This window comes from Chiloscyllium punctatum, chromosome 5, assembly GCF_047496795.1.
Source record: "Chiloscyllium punctatum isolate Juve2018m chromosome 5, sChiPun1.3, whole genome shotgun sequence".
Classification (NCBI taxonomy): domain Eukaryota; kingdom Metazoa; phylum Chordata; class Chondrichthyes; order Orectolobiformes; family Hemiscylliidae; genus Chiloscyllium; species Chiloscyllium punctatum.
This window is the reverse complement of record NC_092743.1, coordinates 29,415,466-29,435,151: the sequence shown is the minus strand read 5'-3', so window position 1 is coordinate 29,435,151 and position 19,686 is coordinate 29,415,466. Positions and strand designations below refer to the sequence as shown.

General features: G+C 43.1%; 1 long non-coding RNA gene across 1 annotated transcript in view; it reads left to right on the top strand.

Moving 5' to 3' along the window:
• Window positions 1–8,214, top strand: part of LOC140476734 (uncharacterized) — a 377,420-nt gene extending 369,206 nt beyond the window's left edge. The window contains exon 3 of the long non-coding RNA XR_011960581.1: window positions 7,803–8,214. This is a non-coding gene — a long non-coding RNA (uncharacterized lncRNA). The remainder of the gene's footprint in view (window positions 1–7,802) is intronic.
• Window positions 8,215–19,686: the final 11,472 nt, after the last annotated feature.

The following is a 19,686-nucleotide window of genomic DNA, read 5'->3' as shown; positions in this document are numbered from 1 at the left end:
CCTAGCTCTGCAACTTATCTATATCCCGCTGTAACCTGCCACATCCTTCTTTGCTGTCCACAACTCCACCGACCTTCGTGTCATCCGCAAACTTGCTCACCCAGCCTTCAAGCTCCTCCTCCAGGTCATTTATAAAAATGACAAACAGCAATGGTCCCAAAACAGATCCTTGTGGAACACCGCTAGTAACTGCACTCCAAGATGAACCTATACCATCAACTACTACCCTCTGTCTCCTTCCAGCCAGCCAATACCTAATCCAAACCTCTAATGCACCCTCAATGCCATACCTCTGTAGTTTTTGCATTAGCCTGCCATGGGGTACCTTATCGAACGCCTTGCTAAAATCCATATACACCACATCTACTGCTTTATCCTCGTCCACTTCCTTGGTCACCTTCTCAAAGAACTCAATAAGGTTTGTGAGGCACGACCTGCCCTTCACAAAACCATGCTGACTATCCTTGATCACATTATTCCTATCCAGATGTTCATAAATCCTATCCCTTACAATTCTCTCTAAGACTTTGCCCACAACAGAAGTGAGACTCACTGGCCTATAGTTACTCGGGCTATCCCTGCTCCCCTTCTTGAACAAGGGGACCACATTCGCTATCCTCCAGTCTTCTGGCACTATTCCCGTAGACAACGACGACATAAAAATCAAGGCCAATGGCTCTGCTATCTCCTCCCTAGCTTCCCAGAGGATCCTAGGATAAATGCCATCAGGCCCAGGGGACTTATCTATTTTCATCCTTTCCAGTATTCCCCAGACCTCTTCCCTACGTACCTCAAGGCCATCCATTCTAATCACTTGTGACTCAATATTCACATCAGCAACAGTGTCCTGTTCCTGAGTGAATACTGACGATTTGGGTGCAATTTGGGGGGGTGACCTTATTTAGTCTTGTATAATCAATGGCGAGCCTGTAGCTCCCATCAGGCTTTAGTACTCGCTTCTTTCAGGATTCCCTGTTTCACTAGTCCTTTCATCATCTCCACAACAGTTTTTTCAGCTTTGTGTTTTATTGGGTATTCCCTGTGGGACTTATGCTCTGGCCTGGGAGCCCTTATCGGGTCTGTGTTGACTAGACCTGTATCTAACTTTGTTTCTGCCCATGCTCCAGGGATGGAGTTGCAGATGGCTCCGAATCCACCCTTTGAGGTTCCAGTCCCTACTGGTGACTGTAGACACTTTAATGGTTTCAAAGTGATTTGTATGTTTCCCAATCTCAGTCTTTCGACCATTCTGTCTGGGCCAAATCAATTTCCCTTTCGCACAATCAATTAGAACATTTTATTCTCTCATGAGGTCATTGCTCATTATGGTGCCCTCATTATTTGGGCATATGTAGAATTTCATGGAGATACATGTATTGTTTATTTCTACGAGGATAGTTTCGCTTCAGTAAGCTGGTATTTTATCCCCTCCTACTCTGGATAAGTGAATCATTTTATTTGTGTGAGGTAAGGGTAAGTTTGTGATGGATACAGCTACTCCTGTGTCTGCTAACATTTCACATTTCCTCCCTCTTATTACTGCAGGTACATAAATTCTCCCCTCTCCCTTTCCCTCACGAATGGGGGCAGCTGGTTGTCAGCTTTGCTGACCTCAGGATCCTCGCGGTTCCGCAGTGTTCCGGGTGGTGTTTGGGGGTGTCCCAAGCTTTTCCCAGCACACTGCCTCTATGTGTCCTATTCTGTTGCAGTGGCTGCAGTATTTTACATTGTTCCCTGCTCTATTCCCTGATTGTGGGGCCTTACGTTCTCTATCAAAGTGTCCCTGTCAGCCACAGTTGTGGCAGGATAGTTTTATTCCACTCTCGCTTCCATTCCAGTCGGCTGCTTTGTCAGGCCTTCGCCTTTATTGCAAGAGCTTCTGCCTCCTGCACCCTGCTAGCTCACTCAACTAGATCATCATAATTCTGGGACATTGTTACTCCCATTTTCAGGATGGCTTGGTGGGCGCTAGAAAGCCCATCTCTAAAAGCTTGGATGAATGCCCAGAATCCCCCCTGATCTGGGTTCACTTGCCCTGAGCATTCCTGATAGACCCTAAATTATCGTTCCCCATACTCAGAGGGTCCTTCCCCCTAAAGTTGCTTCATGGTCATGATCTTGCTTCAGTTCATGGGAATATTTCCTAGCACCCTCTGGATTTCCTCTTTAAGATTGGCATCGGGGGCCTGCTGGACATCTATCTGAGCTGTAAGGGAGACAGCATGTGTCCACCATCCTCCCCTAAAGTCTTGGGCTGCTATGGTACCAGGTCCACCAGCTACCTGTCTCCATTTGTCCAATGGGACCAGGTGGGGTGTATATCTCTCAGGTTTGGTTGGTGCCCTACCCATACACTCTCCAGCTTTTCCCAGAACCTGGGTTTGCTCTCCAGGGCTATAATTTGCTGGGCTGAAGGATTTATAATTTGCTTTGGGTTGTAAGTCTGTTCCTTCTCTGGTAACTGGCGCTAAGTTATACTCTTCACAGTTCGTCCAACAGGGGGAGCAGTTGGATGGATGGTGTTGTAAGGAGGAAGCGAATCCATGTCTGAATTTGTGGTCACCCTCCTTAACTCCTGCTCTAACTCTTATATCCTGTCCTTCAGTTCTTTAATTTGTTCCAGGTTCTTTCTCCACCTACTCGTGGAGGCACTCACTTGTTCAATTAGGCCTATTAATTGGTACACTTATATTAGACCTATCTTTTTAGTTTTATTCCATTTCTGAACATCTAATGTGTTGTGCTAATGTCTGGGATAGGTCCCAACCACTTTTCTTTATTTACTCTGTCAACCCTTGTCTGTCTGCCTTGTATTTCTCAATAAGGGAACCTGCAGTATCCCCCTTAAAACTTTGATCTGCCATTTAGCAGATTGTGTAACCCCAGATACCACCAATAGTAAAGTGTTCCTAACCAGTGGGGACTTCTCTACCCCTGGCCAATAATACTGTCCCAGCACCATCCATACCTGCCATAGCAGCCTCCGAGCAAGGTTTGCTCTGTACCGATGGGACTTCTCTACCCTCCGGGGCACCACTACTAGTTGGTACCTACCGGTCGTCTGGGAATGTTGGTTCAATAGAGTGCTCTCTACCAGTACTCCTTTATCCTCCTGGCCACCTCTACTGACCCAACACCTCCCAATAGGCCCAGAAACCTACCTCTAGCCCGGTGTATTCTCTACCAATGGGACTATTTACCCACCTGGCCACCGCCACTATTCAAGCTCTGTTGTTCTACTACGGACAGACAGGGTATCACGATTACTCAGCTCCCCAACTTGGTAACATACGCTCCACTGAGGTTTGGCTCAGCTCCTCTTCCTCACCACATTGGAACTTACAGTACAGACAGCACCCAACATTTAACTTAAACTCTAACTGGACTCTATAATGTTTGCCCCTACAGAGTCCAATGTTACCCAACTTTGCCACTTGTGCTTCACAACTCCTAGTGCCCTCGACGTTTCAATTCCCACTTCAAATCCCAACCTTCGCGTGGGGGGCTACCCCTCTTAATAACTGATTTAGGGCAGGGTTTTTGAGACAGGCACTACCTTGTACTCTGGCTGTTTCAGCACAAACAACAGGTTCTTACAACAGTTAATACAGTTAACACTTATTCTCCTCAGGCATGTACTTAAATTTTTTTAACTCAGTATTGTAGCAAGTTAGACATTACAATCATATACCTTTTAAACTGTGTCTTTGGTCCGGCCTGACTCTTCCCATACCAGGTGCAAATTGGTTCTTACCCCGGCTCCCCGGTTGTGCCTGCAACCAGGGCACCAGTAATAAGAACCCTGCTCACAGCACCAATTGTTGTAGGTGAAATCACTAGCCTCGGAGTCAGAGTCGGGGTTCAACGACAAAGTTTATTGTATATGGAAATACCAGAGCTCCAGGGAGAGAAAGACACCAACAGCACACTGGTGAGCTGCAATGTTTCTCTCAACCTGGAGCACATGTCAAGATACTTTTGTACATGTTGTAATATAATAGGTCGGTGATGTGGTTATTGTTTTTGTAATATAGTTTGTTTATTGTAAACATTGCAGAATCGTTGATAGTTTTGGTGCAGTCATGGTCAGTTCTAGTGCAGCCTTTGTTAATTTTAGTGCGGCCATTGTCAGTTTCAGTGCAGACATTGTCAATTTCAGCATCTGCATGGAAATCCATTGCTGTAGTAATGGGTGCTAATAGCTCTTCCTGAGAAGGATGATTGCTGCAGCCCTGGCTATTAGCACTTTGTATTGAGTCCATATCAAGCAGTTAGCATTTCTATCAAAGGTGTTGGCTGGACCCAGAGACTTTGGCAAGCAATATATGCTATTCACGTGTATTCTTTCCCCACCCACCTTAAACTAATCAACTAAGTTGTGACTGCATTGTGCTGGCATTCTGGTGGCCCCAGACAGTATTTGTGTCTGCTCTGCTTCTCTCTCCATATTGTGGTCTGGTGGCCATCTTGTATATCAAGTGGTCAACTTATGGCTCAGTGGCCATCTTGCATGTCCATGTGCCTAGTGTCACCCTGCCCCTGTGCCATCTCCTATTTTAGTTGACTAATGTAAATTGGAAGTTAAATTTGAGTTCTGGTATCTTTTTGGAATTATCTTCACTGGTTATGAAGAAATATTAATTCATTGTCTTGTCTGCACGTTCTTCTCCATTAGGAAACGAATTGCATTGTCTACATAACCCACAACGTATTTACATTGCGGTAGAAAGAACAAGGTAAATTAGTCAGGCTCTCCTTTCTCACTTATTATTATCATTGTTCTGAGAGCTTCCATTACTTTTCAGATTTTGTACTCTAGCATTCTACTTCAGACTCTGCATAAAAGTGGACAGAATTCACATGATATCACTGTAATTCTCCTGACCACGTCCAGAAAATCCAATGACCTGACTGGAGCAGATGAGGTATATTTCTCACACCACTAAAAGAAATGATAGGACCATAGTATTTTATGGACTCTTTCATGGATTGCTCTATCTGTCTAATGTAAAAAGCATTCTGATTTGAGAAATACAGAACAGTATATGCATATTTCTGCCAAGGGTTATTATGGCATAACATGGCTCCAGTGCAGGATCTGAAACAAGCCATTTCCGCAAAGGTTGGCCTTTGTATGGCCTCTCGTAACCCATGTGTAAACCAACTGCATAAGGAATGGGAAAGTAGGCATTCTAGTAGGCAATAAATCACAAGATAATTTCACCTTCATGGGCTTTTTAGGAAAATAGGAGGGCTTGCCTTGAATATTTACCTATTGTTAATAGTGTTTTATAGTAGACCTCAGAAATAAGGTGCATAAACAAGTCCTTTAGGGAAAAAATAACATCAGATAGTACACAGATTCTGTAGGTCAACCATTGATGGCTTTAGCCTAACACTTTGGCGAGATAAAGGCATCAAGATTATTCATATCCCTTTGTTTATTTGATTCAGGATCAACTCATTATTCTGAGGTGACTGTTACAGCAACTGCAGTGATCAACGTCGCCATTTATCTGGCCCAAGACTACTTTCACTTGTTATAAAGTTAAAAATCACACAACACCAGGTTATAGTCCAACAGGTTTAATTGGAAGCACACCAGCTTTCGGAGCGACGCTCCTTCATCAGGTGATTGTGGAGGGCTCAATCGTAACACAGCCCTCCACAATCACCTGATGAAGGAGCGTCGCTCCGAAAGCTAGTGTGCTTCCAATTAAACCTGTTGGACTATAACCTGGTGCTGTGTGATTTTTAACTTGTACACCCCAGTCCAACACCGGCATCTCTGAATCTTCACTTGTTATGGTTTGTATGTGTCACAAACAAAATATAATGGCCCCTTCCAATTCCATTTTAATGTATTCCCCTCCCTCTATCCCTACCTCTCCATCACCTTTGATGATTTGCATTGTCCTTAACTAGCTTTGCATATAAAATAATCATTTGGAAAATAGATTATTTACTGGTGGTGTTTAATAGATGAAAAAATACAATGGGTGATATGCCAATGGGGGAATAAAGACACACTGTTGTATGTAAGAGCACTTCTGGATGAAAGGAAATGAAGGAGAATGGAGTGATCTTAAATGATGACTGTTTTTCCCCTCTTAAGCCCAAGCAAGCTATTGTTTAATTCTCTCCTTTTCCTTCATGCAAATATTTTCTACAGAGCTGGGCTGAAAAATGTTCCCCCAAGCTCCTTCTATTTGAGTTTTAATCTTAAAAATAAACCCACAGATTGCAGACTTAATTGCCATTTTTATGAATCCAGTTGGGTCTCATAGTTTGGTAACCAATGATTATGACTATTTAAAACCTAAACTTTGTGTCTTGTTGCCAATTGTTCACAAATAGTTGATAACTCGACTATTAGTTCTGTAATTCAGATTCCCTAAACGATTGAAAAGAAATGCATCAGAAATCTTTATTGTTATTATCCCTCCTTTTGTTATTTGTAACTCTTTCAGTCTGTGTCTCTAGCATCCACCATGTTAATTATTTTTCATTTTCCACTCAAAAACCGTTATGAATTTCAAGTTTTAGGCAATAAAAGGCCGTGTCTACTATGCATGACAAAAATACAACACAAATGATCCATAATCAATTTGTATTTACATCCTGGATACTGTCCCAAATGTCATACCATTTTATAGCTTAAGGTATCGCACAGAGGTTGAATATAAAAAAACAGAAGGGAGGAAAGGCACACTAAAGTGACTCCTGCTGTGTTATTATCCAATGATGCTTAGTAAAAAGATATTTCTGAATGTTGAGATCAATCCACTGACAAAAGGAAAATGTAATTTGGATGTGGTGAAGTGTCAGTTGAGCTGTATCCTAATGGAACTGTGGCTGGTTGCACTTTGAGCTGATGGATGATTCATTTGTAATTATTAAAGAGACAGTGGGAGTATGATTCTGACAAAGCTTTTCTTTTTATTGTTGCTATGTGCCATTTTCAGTTTAATCTGTTTCAAACCAGAGAGGCATGTTTTTAAAGGGAATGCTATTGAACTCAATGCCAATCCACATTTTATACCTTTCTACCTGTACCAGGAAAAATTGATCTATTAACAGGTGAAATAGCAGAACTCCTCTTTAACAATTTTAAGTTTAGTACTTACGATATTACTCCAGTTGGAAGCTACAAAACATTAATGAAGAAAACTAACTTAGCAAGTCACCTACCCTTTTAAAAGCTTATGAAACCTATGAATACACATGATTTGGAGATGCCGGTGTTGGACTGGGGTGTATAAACTTAAATTCTGTGCCTTACAATTGTGTCCTCCACAACCACCTGATGAAGGAGTGGCACTACGAAAGCTAGTGCTTCCAATTAAACTTGTTGGACTATAACCAGGTGTGGTGTGATTTTTTACTATGAATACACAAATCATTAGACATAGCAGTAAGCCCCTCTTCCCTGTTCCATCATTCAAACAGATCCTGGCTGATCAACTTAATTTTCCTGTCTTTACTCCTTACCTCTTGATAACATTAATTAAGTAAAAGCTATCTATCAGCTTTACCCCCAAATTAAATCATTGAGAAAAGACCCTCTGGTCTTCAAATGCAATTTATGATCCATCCATCATGAGATCCCTCTGCTTTCTTTGTTGGAGTCAAAATGTATCAAATTTATCCTGTTCTGCACAATCAACATTCCAACTGCTATCCTGCAGACTTTTATGATTTAATTGCCTACATTTGAAGACACTGGATAAGTATTGTATTGATGCTGGGATTATGACCACAACAAGTTATAGAAAGTTCTCTGCATTTCATTTCACCAACAGAAACTCAACAGTCGCTGCTTTTGACGAATGAAGACACAAGGTATTCAAAGCAAGACTAAAGCTGAAGAAATCAAAGGCAAAACATTTCACTGTTGGAATTATATCTGACACACAGCAAGATGGTTGTCAACATTGAAGGCTGCAGTCATCACACCTTCAAGACATCGCTGCTGGTTATTGCAGGAAAATGAATATTTAAAGAAGAACCCCATTAACTTCAAGTAGTCAGTGAAAGTGACAGCCCAGAAACCTGCATACATTTGGAGTCAGTGAGAACTTGACATCATGAGAGTGGATAAATAATTTGGCTAATTTTAATTAATTGCTGACATGTTTGATGGCTGGGTAATGTTGAAATTTTTGCCATAATATTAAAACAGATAAGAGATTATGCAATTCTAATCTGAACAATTGAAAGGGATTAAAATAATGACAAACTGTGCTGTAAGTATAGTTTTGTTTATTTATTCTTAATATATTCAAAGTTTGGCTCCAGATAGAACATAGAACATAGAAAAATACAATGCAGTACAGGCCCTTTGGCCATCGATGTTGCGCCGATCCAAGCCTACCTAACCTACACTAGCACACTATCCTCCATATGTCTATCCAATGCCCGTTTAAATGCCCATAAAGAGGGAGAGTCCACCACTGCTTCTGGCAGGGCATTCCATGAACTCACGACTCGCTGAGTAAAAACTCTACCCCTAACATCTGTCCTATACCTACCACCCCTTAATTTAAAGCTATGCCCCCTCGTAATAGCTGACTCCATACGTGGAAAAAGGTTCTCATGGTCAACCCAATCTAAAACCCTAATCATCTTGTACACCTCTATCAAGTCACCCCTAAACCTTCTTTTCTCCAATAAAAACAACCCCAAGTGCCTCAGCCTTTCCTCATAGGATCTTCCTACCATACCAGGCAACATCCTGGTAAACCTCCTCTGCACCCGTTCCAATGCCTCCACATCCTTCCTATAGTAGGTGACCAAAACTGCACACAATATTCCATATGCGGCCGCACCAGAGTCTTATACAACTGCAACATGACCTCAGGACTCCGGAACTCAATTCCTCTACCAATAAAAGCCAGTACGCCATATGCCTTCTTCACAGCACTATTTACCTGGGTGGCAACTTTCAGAGATCTGTGTACATGGAAACCAAGATACCTCTACTCATCCACACTACCAAGTATCCGATCATTAGCCCAGTACATCTTCTTGTTACTCTTACCAAAGTGCATCACTTCACACTTACCTACATTGAACTCCATTTGCCATCTTTCTGCCCAGCTCTGCAGCTTATCTATAACCCGCTGTAACCTGCCACATCCTTCCTCACTGTCAACAACTCCACCGACTTTCGTATCATCCGCAAACTTGCTCACCCAACCTTCTAGCCCCTCCTCCAGGTCATTTATAAAAATGACAAACAGCAATGGTCCCAAAACAGATCCTTGCGGAACACCGCTAGTAACTGCACTCCAAGATGAACCTTTACCACCAACTACTACCCTCTGTCTTCTTCCAGCCAGCTAATTCCTAATCCAAACCTCCAAATCACCCTCAATGCCATACCTCCGTATTTTTTGCAGTAGCCTACCATGGGGAACCTTATCAAACGCCTTACTAAAATCCATATACACCACATCTACCGCTTTACCCTCGTCCACCTCCTTAGTCACCTTCTCAAAGAATTCAATAAGGTTTGTGAGGCATGACCTGCCCTTCACAAAACCAATGAACAGATGAACAGTTAAACATCATATTAATATTCTAGAGCTCTGATTCCTCATGACATTCTCTTCCTGTCTTAGGCAGACAATTATTATTGAAGGTGACTTGCTAACACTCCAGTTTGCTGAGTTCCAAAATGACTAATATGTCCTCTGTGTAATGTGCACTCTCTGCCACATAAGTATGCTCTAGCTATGAAGGGGCTGCAATGAAAGGTTACCAGAATGATTCCTGGTATAGCAGGATTTATGTCTGAAGAGAGACTGGCTAGGTTAGGATTAATTCACTGGACAAAAGTGAGGACTGCAGATGCTGGACATTAGAATCAAGAGTTTGGTGCTAGAAAAGCACAGCAGGTCAGGCTGCATTCAAGGAGCAGGAGAATCGACATTTCGGGCAAAAGCCCTTCATCAGGAATTAGAAGAATGAGGGGGTAATCTCATTAGAAACCTATAAAATGCAAACTAGACAGAGTAGATGCAAGAAAGATGTTCCTGATGACTGAGGAGTCCAAAACTGGGGATCAGATTCTAAGGATACACAGTGGGTCATTCAAGACTGAGATGAGGAGAAATACCTCACCCAATGAATGGTGAGTCAATGGAATTCTCAACCACAGAAAGCAGTAGAGGGCAAATCATTGAATGTTTATAGATCTTAGGTTTAAAAGGATCAAAGGTATTGGAAGAATTTAGGAAGACGGTATTTTTTACAGCCACCTTCAATTTAGAGTCAAAAAGTCATACAGCACGGAAACAGACCCTTCAGTCCAACTCATCCATGCTGACCAGGTATCCTAAACTGAATTAGTCCCATTTGCCAGCATTTGGCCTATATCCCTCTGAATCTTTCCTATTCATGGGCAATAAAGAAGGTTATCTCAGACTACAATGGGATCTTGATCAACTGGGCCAGTGGGCAAATGAATGGCAGATGGAATTTAATTCAGATAAATGCAAGGTGTGCATTTTGATAAGGTAAATCAGGGCAGGACTTATATAGTTGATGTTAGGGCCCTGGGGAATGTTATCAAACAGAGAAACAGAGGGGCACAGGTACCTACTTCCTTGACAAATGTCTTTTACAAGCTGTAATTTACCTGTCCCTACCACTTCCTTTGGCTACTATCCTCTACATGAAAATGTTGCCTCTCAGGTCCCTTTTAAATCTTTCCTCTCTCACCTTAAACCTATGCCCTCTGGCTCTGGACTTCCTGACCCTTGGAAAAAGACCTTGGCTATTCATCTTATCTATGCCCCTTGTGTCTCAGAAATTCCTTGTAAATCTTTTTTGCACTTTTTCCAGTTTAATGACATGCTTCCTATAGCAAGGTGACCAGAATTGAATGCAGTATTCCAAATGTGGCCTCACCAGTGTCTTGTACAGCTGTAACATGATGTCCCAGCACCTGTACTCAATGATTTGATTGATGAAGACAAGAATACCCAATGTTTTCTTCACCTCCTGTCTACATGTGATGCCATTTTCAAGCAAGTAGGTACCTGTGCCCCTCTTTTTCTCTGTTTGATAACATTCCCCAGGGCCCTAACATCAACTATGTAAGTCCTGCCCTGATTTACATTATCAAAATGCACACCTTGCATTTATCTGAATTAAATTCCATCTGCCATTCGTTTGCCCACTGGCCCAGTTGATCAAGATCCCATTGTAGTCTGAGATAACCTTCTTCATTGCCCACTGTACTATCAATTTGGTGCCTAACCGCATAAATGGCTTTCTGAAGGTGTCAAGGACAGGGATAATATAGGCCAGGAAAATGTAGCTGAGTTAGTGAACAGCTATAATCTAATTGAAGGACCAAGCATGCTTCACGGTCTATATGATTTATTCCTGCTCATATGATCGTCTTGAATGTTCAGCCATGATCATCATGAATGGCGGAGCAGGCTCAAAGGACTAATTGGCCTGTTGCAGCTCCCAATTTAATGCTGTTTTATGTTTCAATGCCAGTATATCTTCCCTAAGATTGGGAGACCAAATCCATTCACAGTATTCCAGGTGTAGTTGGACCAGTGCCAAGTATAGCTTCAGCAAGACCTTCCCATTTTATTATTCTTTACTTCGAAATAAAGGCCGGCATCCCAGTTGCTGAACGTGGATGCTAGCATTTTGTGATTTATGCATGAGGACCCTAGATCTCTCTGTCCTGTAGCTTTCTGCAGTCTTTCCATTTTCAAACAACAATAAGCTCCTCTATTATGCCTGACAAAGTGCAGAATCTCACATTTTCCCACGTTATATTCCAGCTATCACATTTTTGTCCGTTAACTTAACCGGTCTATATCTCTCTGTAGACACTACTTCTCTTTTATTTGGTGTCATTCAGCACATGGCAATAGTACACTTAACCAGATCAGGAATATATATTATAAATAGAGTCATAGAGTCATAGATATGTACAGCATGGAAACAGACCTGTCGCTACAACCCATCCATGCCGACCAGATATCCCAACTCAATCTAGTCCCACCTGCCAGCACCCAGCCCATATCCCTCCAAACCCTTCCTATTCATATACCCATCCAGATGACTTTTAAAAGTTGCAATTGTATCAGCCTCCACCACTTCCTCTGGCAGCTCATTCCATACACACACCACTCTCTGCGTAAATACATGTGGCTGAGCACTACTCTCTGTGGCACTCAGAGCTGAGAGTCAGACAGTAATACAGTATAGAAAAAGGCCCTTCCGCTCATCATGTCTATGCCAATCAACAAGGACTAATCCCATTTACTTGCACTTGGCCTATTTTGCGCTGGCATTTAAAGTGCTCATCCAGATTGTTCCTAAATGTTGTGAGACTATCTGCTTCCACCAACACTCTCAGACAACAAGTTCCATATTGCTAAGACCCTCTGGGTGATTTTGTTTCCAGATTTTTTCTAAACATCTTATTCCTCCCCTTAAACTGATGCCTTGTGGTCTTAGACACATCTGCTGTGAGTAAGAAATTCTAATGCTCCACTCTATGCCTGTCATAATTTTGTATATCTCATTTCGCTCACTCCTCAAGCTCCTCTGTTTCAAGGAAAACAAAGCCAGTTTATCCAGTGTCTCCTCATAACTGAAACTTTACACTACAGGCAACACCCTCTCCAGGGCAAGAGTGAGGACTGCAGATGCTGGAAACCAGAGTTTAGATCTGAGTGGTGCTGGAAAAGCACAGCAGGTCAGGCAGCACCTGAGGAGCAGGAAAATCAATGTTTCGGCCCAAAAGCCCTTCATCAAGAGTAGAGGCAGGGAGCCTACATTGTGGAGAGATAAGTGGGGGTGGGGGGGTGGGGTGGGGGGTTGCTGGGAGAAGGTAGCAAAGAGTACAATAGGTGAATGGGGGTGGGGATGGAGGTGATAGGTCAGAGGGAAGGGAGGAGCGGATAAGTGAGAAGAGAGATGAGCAGGTAAGACAGGTCATGAGGACAGTGCTGAGCTGGAAGGTTGGAACCTTGTTGGCAGAGGTGCGGGATGTGGATGAGATGTGTTGGAGGGCATCTTCAACCACATGAGAAGGGAACTTGAGGACTCTAAAGAAGGAGGCCATCTGGTGTTTCTGAGGTGGAACTGGTCCTCCTGGGAGCAGATACAGCGGAGAAATTGGGAATACAGGATAGCATTTTTGCAGGAAGTGGGGTGGAAAGAGGTCCAGATAGCTGTGGGAGTTGGTGGGTTTGTAAAAAAACGTCAGTGTCAAGTCGGTCGTCATTAACGGAGATGGAGAGGTCCAGGAAGGGGAGGGAGGTGTCAGAGATGGTCCAGGTGAATTTAAGGTCAGGGTGGAATGTGTTGGTGAAGTTGATGGATTACATCTCTCCCCACCCTACCTCCTGCAAAAATGCCATCCCGTATTCCCAATTCCTCCGTTTCTACCATATCTGCTCTCAGGAGGATCAATCCACCACAGAACACACCAAATGGTCTCCTTCTTTAGAGATCGCAATTTCCCTTCTCACGTGGTTGAACATTCCCTCCAACACATCTCATCCACATCCCGCATCTCCGCCCTCAAAGCCCACCCCTCCAACTGTAATAAGGAAAGAAACCCTGCCGGTGCTCACCTTCCACCCTACCAACCTTTGCATTTACCACATCATCCGACGACATTTCCACCACTGCCAAACAGACCCCACCATCAGGGATATATTTCCCTCACCAACCCTTTCCACAAAGACTGTTCCCTCTGTGACTACCTGGTCAGGTCCACACCCCCCAACAAACCACCTCCCCCATCCTGGCACCCTCCCCTGTCACTGCAGGAATTGCAAAACCTCCGCCCATCCCTCCTCCCTCACCACCATCCAAGGCTCCAAAGGAGCCTTCCACATCCATCAAAGTTTTACCTGCACATCCACGAATGTCAGTTATTGTATCCGTTGCTACCGATGAAGTCTCCTCTACATTGGGGAGACTGGATGCCTCCTAGCAGAGCACTTTAGGGAACATCTCTGGGACACCTGCACCAATCAACCCCAACTCCCCATGGCCCAACATTTTAACTCCCCCTCCCACTCTGCCGAGGACATGCAGGTCCTGGGCCTCCTCCACCACCGCTCCCTCACCCCTGACGCCTTGACGAAGAATGCCTCATCTTCCACCTCAAAACACTTCAACCCCAGGGCATCAATGTAGACCACCAGTTTTCTCATTTCCCCTCCCCCCACCTTCCAGTTCAGTACTATCCTCATGACCTGCCCTACCTGCCAATCTCCCCTCCCACCTATCCACTCCACCCTCCTCTCTGACCTATCACCTCCATCCCCATCCCCATTCACCTATTGTAGTCTTTGCTACCTTTCCCCACCCTCCTCTCTGATCTATCACCTCCATCCCCACCCCCATCTACCTATTGTACTCTTTGCTATCTTTGCCCCAGCCACTCCTATGCCCCCTCCCCACCTCCCAACCCCGCTCCCCCCTCCCCCCCCCCAACTCTGGAGGCTTGCTGCCTCTATTCCTGATGAAGGGCTATTGCCCAAAACATCGATTTTCCTGCTCCTCGGATGCTGCTTGACCTGCTGTGCTTTTCCAGCACCACTCTGATCTAAACACCCTCTCCAGTGCAATCACATCCTTCTGACAGTGCGGCAACCACAACTGCACATTGTATTCCATCTATGGCCAGACCAATATTTTATAAAGTTATGACAAGTCTTCTTTACTCCTATATTCTCTGCCCTGGTTAATGAAGATGAACATCTTGTACACTTTTTCACGACCCAGTCTGTCAGTGCTGACTCTTTCAGGGATCAATGGACTTCCTCATCAAGGTCCCTTTGTTCCTCTGTGCTGCCTAAGGACCTACCTTTCATTGTTACATTTTAAAGTAACAGGCAGAAGATTTAGTGAGAATTTGAGGAAAAGTGTTTTTTTCACCCAAATGATGATGGGGGTCTGCAATACACTTCCTGGGAGGATAGTTGATGCAGGAAACCTCACAACGTTTAAAACATCACTAAATGAGCACTTGAAGATCATAATATTCGAACCCATACACCTACTGCGGAACAATGGATTTCGTATATTTGTAACATTATAGCACTGTATGATTCTATGATTCTATGATACAACCAATGGTTCATTTTATCTATTCTGCTTATCGTGTCCTCAAAGAACTCTAATATGTTCACCAGGCATGATTTTCCACTTCATGAAACCATGGTGACTCTGCCTGATTACATAATTTATTTCCAAATGCTCTTTTATTATATCCTTTCGAACAGACTGCATCATTTTCTCATGCCAGATGTTGAACCAATTCGCTTATAGTTACCTGTTTTTTGTTTACCTCTGTCCCTTTTTCAATCAGTGTGCAACTTTGGCAGCTTTTTAATTCTTCTTAGACTTCTCCAGAGTCTAGTGCCTTCTGGATGATTACTATCAGTGTATCCACTATCTCTAGAACTACTTCCTTTAAGGGGTTGGATAGCTCAGTTGGCTGGATGGCTGGTTTGTGATGTGAAATGATGTTGAGAGCATGGGTTCATTTCCTGCACTGCCTGAGGTTACATGAAGGACTGTCCTTCCCAACTTTGTCACTCAGCTGAGGCAGGTTAAGTTTACCATCAATAGTCTCTCTGAAGACAGAGCAGTCCTATGGTCCTCTGGGATTATGTCAACCCTCGATGTTGCGCCAACCTGTGAACTAAGCCCATCCCCCTACACTATACCATCATCATTCATGTGCTTATCCAAGGATTGTTTACATCTCCCTAATGTAGCTGAGTTAACTACATTGACAGGCAGGGCATTCTATGTCCTTATCACTCTCTGAGTAAAGAACCTGCCCCTGATATCTGTCTTAAATGTATCACCCCTCAATTTGTAATTATGCCCCCTCGTACAAGCTGTTGTTATCATCCTAGGAAAAAGACTTTCACTGTCTACCCTATCTAATTCTCTGATCATTTTGTATGTCTCTATCAAATCCTCTCTTAGCCTTCTTCTTTCCAATGAGAACAGACCCAAGTGTCTCAGCCTTTCCTCATAAGACTTTCCATCCAGACCAGGCAACATCCTGGTAAATCTCCTCTGCACTTTTTCCAATGCTTCCATATCCTTCCTGTAAAGGGGTCGCCAGAACTGCACACAATATTCCAAGTGAAGCCGCACTCACGTTTTGTACAGTTGCAGCATGACATTTCAGCTCTGGAACTCAATCTCTCTACCAATAAAACCTAACACATCATATGCCTTCTTAACAGCACTGTCAACCTGGGTGGCAATTTTCAGAGATCTATGTAAATGGACACAAGATCACACTGCACATCCACACTGCAAATAATCTTTCTATTGACCCAGTATTCTGCTTTCCTATTATTCTTCCCAAAGTTAATCACCTCACATTTATCTGCATTGAACTCCATCTACCATCTCTCAGTCCAATTCTGCAGATTATCCAAGTCCCCCTGAAACCTGGAACATTGTTCCACACTGTCCACGACCTCACTGACTTTAGTGTCATCTGTAAACTTAATAACCCATCCACCTATGCCTGTGTCCAAGTCATTTATAAAAATGATAGACAGCAGTGGTCCCAAAACAGATCCTTGTGGGACACCGCTAGTAACCAGACTCCAGGCTGAATATTTTCCATCAACCACCACTTGCTGCCTTCTTTCAGAAAGCCAGTTTCTAATCCAAACTGCTAAATCACCCTCAATCGCATGCCTCTGAATTTTCTACAACAGCCTACCATGTGGAACCTTATCTAAGGCTTTACTGAAGTCCATGTACAGCAGGTCAACTGCCCTACCCTCATCGACATGCTTGGTCACCTTCTCAAAAAACTCAATAAAGTTTGTGAGACATGGCCTGCCCTTGATGAAACCATATTGCCTATCTGCAATCAAATTGTTGCTTGCTAGATGATTATAAATCCTATCTCTGAGAATCCTTTCCAAAACTTTTCCTACAATGGATGTAAGGCTCACTGGTCTATAATTACCTGGGTCATCTCTACTGCCCTTCTTGAACAAGGGCACAACATTTGCAATCCTTCAGTCCTCTGGTACTAAACCTGTAGACAATGATGACTCAAAAATCAAAGCCAAAGGCTCCAACACCTCCCTAGCTTCCTAGAAAATCCTCAGATAAATCCCATCTGGCCCAAGGGACTTTTGCTCCTTCTAGAATTGATAACACTTGCATTCACTACTGGAGTTGTTCAATCATTTCTAGGCACAAAGGAATTCTACTCCACTTTCTGCTCGGGGTAAGTTTGCTTAATGGCAGGATGATCAGCCATCTTCCTGCACGATCCCACCAACTCTCCTCTCTTCCAAACTGTCCCCAAAAGACATTGAATTCCAATTCAGATATTAGGTAGACAAGCAACAAGAAACTGTCAAGTCATATTTGGAGGACATTCACCTATTATCAAACTACAGCTCAGTAGTCCTGGTAATTTATCCATTTCTTCTTTAATACATTTGTCTGGTATCTTATAGCCTAAAGTATTATCTGTTGATTTACTTATTCTACTGCCTTTCGAAGTTGAAATCAGCTAAGTGTGCAGAATATAACAAGTAAGCTAAAAAGCAAAACAAAGGATTACTGTTTATTACCTCATCTAACCATAAATGATCTTGCTATCAAGCAGATAAAGACATAATCTGAGTTATAATGTGTCAGGCCTCAGCTTCTGAGACGTTGAAGCTGAAAAGAAATCTAGGCTGAAAACTAAATGTGTGTGGCAGTAATTGTTCATTTCCTTAAGTTTCCTAACTTCCAATGTCATTACACTGGAGATAGGCATTAATGGAGATTTTAGTTCCTGAGTTTAATACAGACTCTTAATAAGGGTCCTCAGAAAAGTCTTATCAGGGCACTCCAGAGCTAGTCAGCCATTCTCCTGCATCCTGCCTGCTATCTCCTGACCCTCAGAAGTTCAAGCTGAGAGCATTCAGTTGCCTCTGGCAAGTACAAATACAAGCATCCATGGGGTTACTCAACAAAACCTGCAGGGCTAACAGTCTCCACTGTTGAGCAGGCCTCCCCAACTGAAGTTGCAAAAACTGGGGGTACACTAGGAGGGAGTGGGGGAGGGGGAGAATTTGGTGGCACCAAAGGCAATGCACTGTACATTATTTGATATGTTTCTATGAATTGTAATGTTTTGACCTTACATCAGATTGTTTGTCACTCTGGTAACCTTGAACCCGTTGTATGTGTAAAACTTCATGGTCACACGGGATGTACCATCAATGTCAATAGTGAGAGAATGCTGAAGCATGGGGAAGCAAAAGAAACAAGCTGTACAGGGGGAAGTATGTTCTGTTTACATTATTGGCTTTGTACGACAAGATCCCTATACTTTGTTTGGCCTCTGAATCCAAAAGTATTAGTGTGAATGAAGTTGGTGAGCGATAGGTGGGGCAGGAAATTGCACAACAACCAGAAAGCTAGAGAATTGGGATTAGATTACTTACAGTGTGGAAACAGGCCCTTTGGCCCAACAAGTCCACACCGACCCACAGAAGCGCAACCCACCCATTCCCCAACATTTACCCTTTACCTAACACTACGGGCAATTTAGCATAACCAACTCACCTAACCCGCGCATCTTTGCGACTGTGGGAGGAAACCGGAGCACCCGGAGGAAACCCACGTAGACACAGGGAGAATGTGCAAACTCCACACAGTCAGTCGCCTGAGTCGGGAATTGAACCCAGGTCTCTGGCGCTGTGAGGCAGCAGTGCTAACCACTGTGCCACCGTGCCGCCCGTGATGGCAAGAGACTAGAGACTCTGTAGATCTGTGTTCTGTACATTGCAAGGGTCTGTGTGTAGTGTTGTTTTCCTTTGAATATTAATGAGGTATGTTGGGCTGTTCATAAGGAATTTAAAGCGTGATATCCCCATTAAATGGCAACTCACTATTGCTCAGTGAGAAACTCGCTTCAACCCTCAGCTAAAAGCATAAAAGCATAGAGTGGGATGCCCCCGATATCAAGATAGTCCTCACTGTTTCTGCCACAAATGATTGTCCAAACTGCTCAGGTTCTGATAAACCCTTGACTGAAGAGATTGAATGAATGAACACATGGCTGACAAAATAGCGTAGGAGGGAGGGCTAGAGATTTCACAGCATTTTCAATGGGTGAATGGTAGCATAAATAAGAAAGTGTATGGTTGAGTTGTCATGACCAAGTCATGACCAAGAAATGTTGCCAAGGCTAGCATCTGAACATTCAATGATCTTTGATATTTAGGAATGACAGGCTAAAAGGAAAAGTGGGGGAGGGGAGGGGGGTGGATTGGTGATGTTAAGGAGGGATGGGAAAGTACTTTAGTGAGAATGGATTGTAAATTGAAAGAACAAAATGTAGAATCCATTTGGGTGGAACAAAGAAACAACAATAGTCAATAAAAATTAATGGGAATTATTATATGCTACTATTAAACAGTAGTGGTAAACTGAGACAAAATTAAAGCTGTATGAAACAGCCACAATGTCGTAATCATGGAAGATTTTAATCAACATATCGACTGGAACAATCCAATGAGCAATGTGAAGGAGAATGAATTCCTTGAATATGTGCAAATATGGTATTCTAAAGCATGTGTTAAGGAAACTGGAGAACAGATAATTTTAGATTTACCATTATCCAATGGAAGGATTAATAACTTA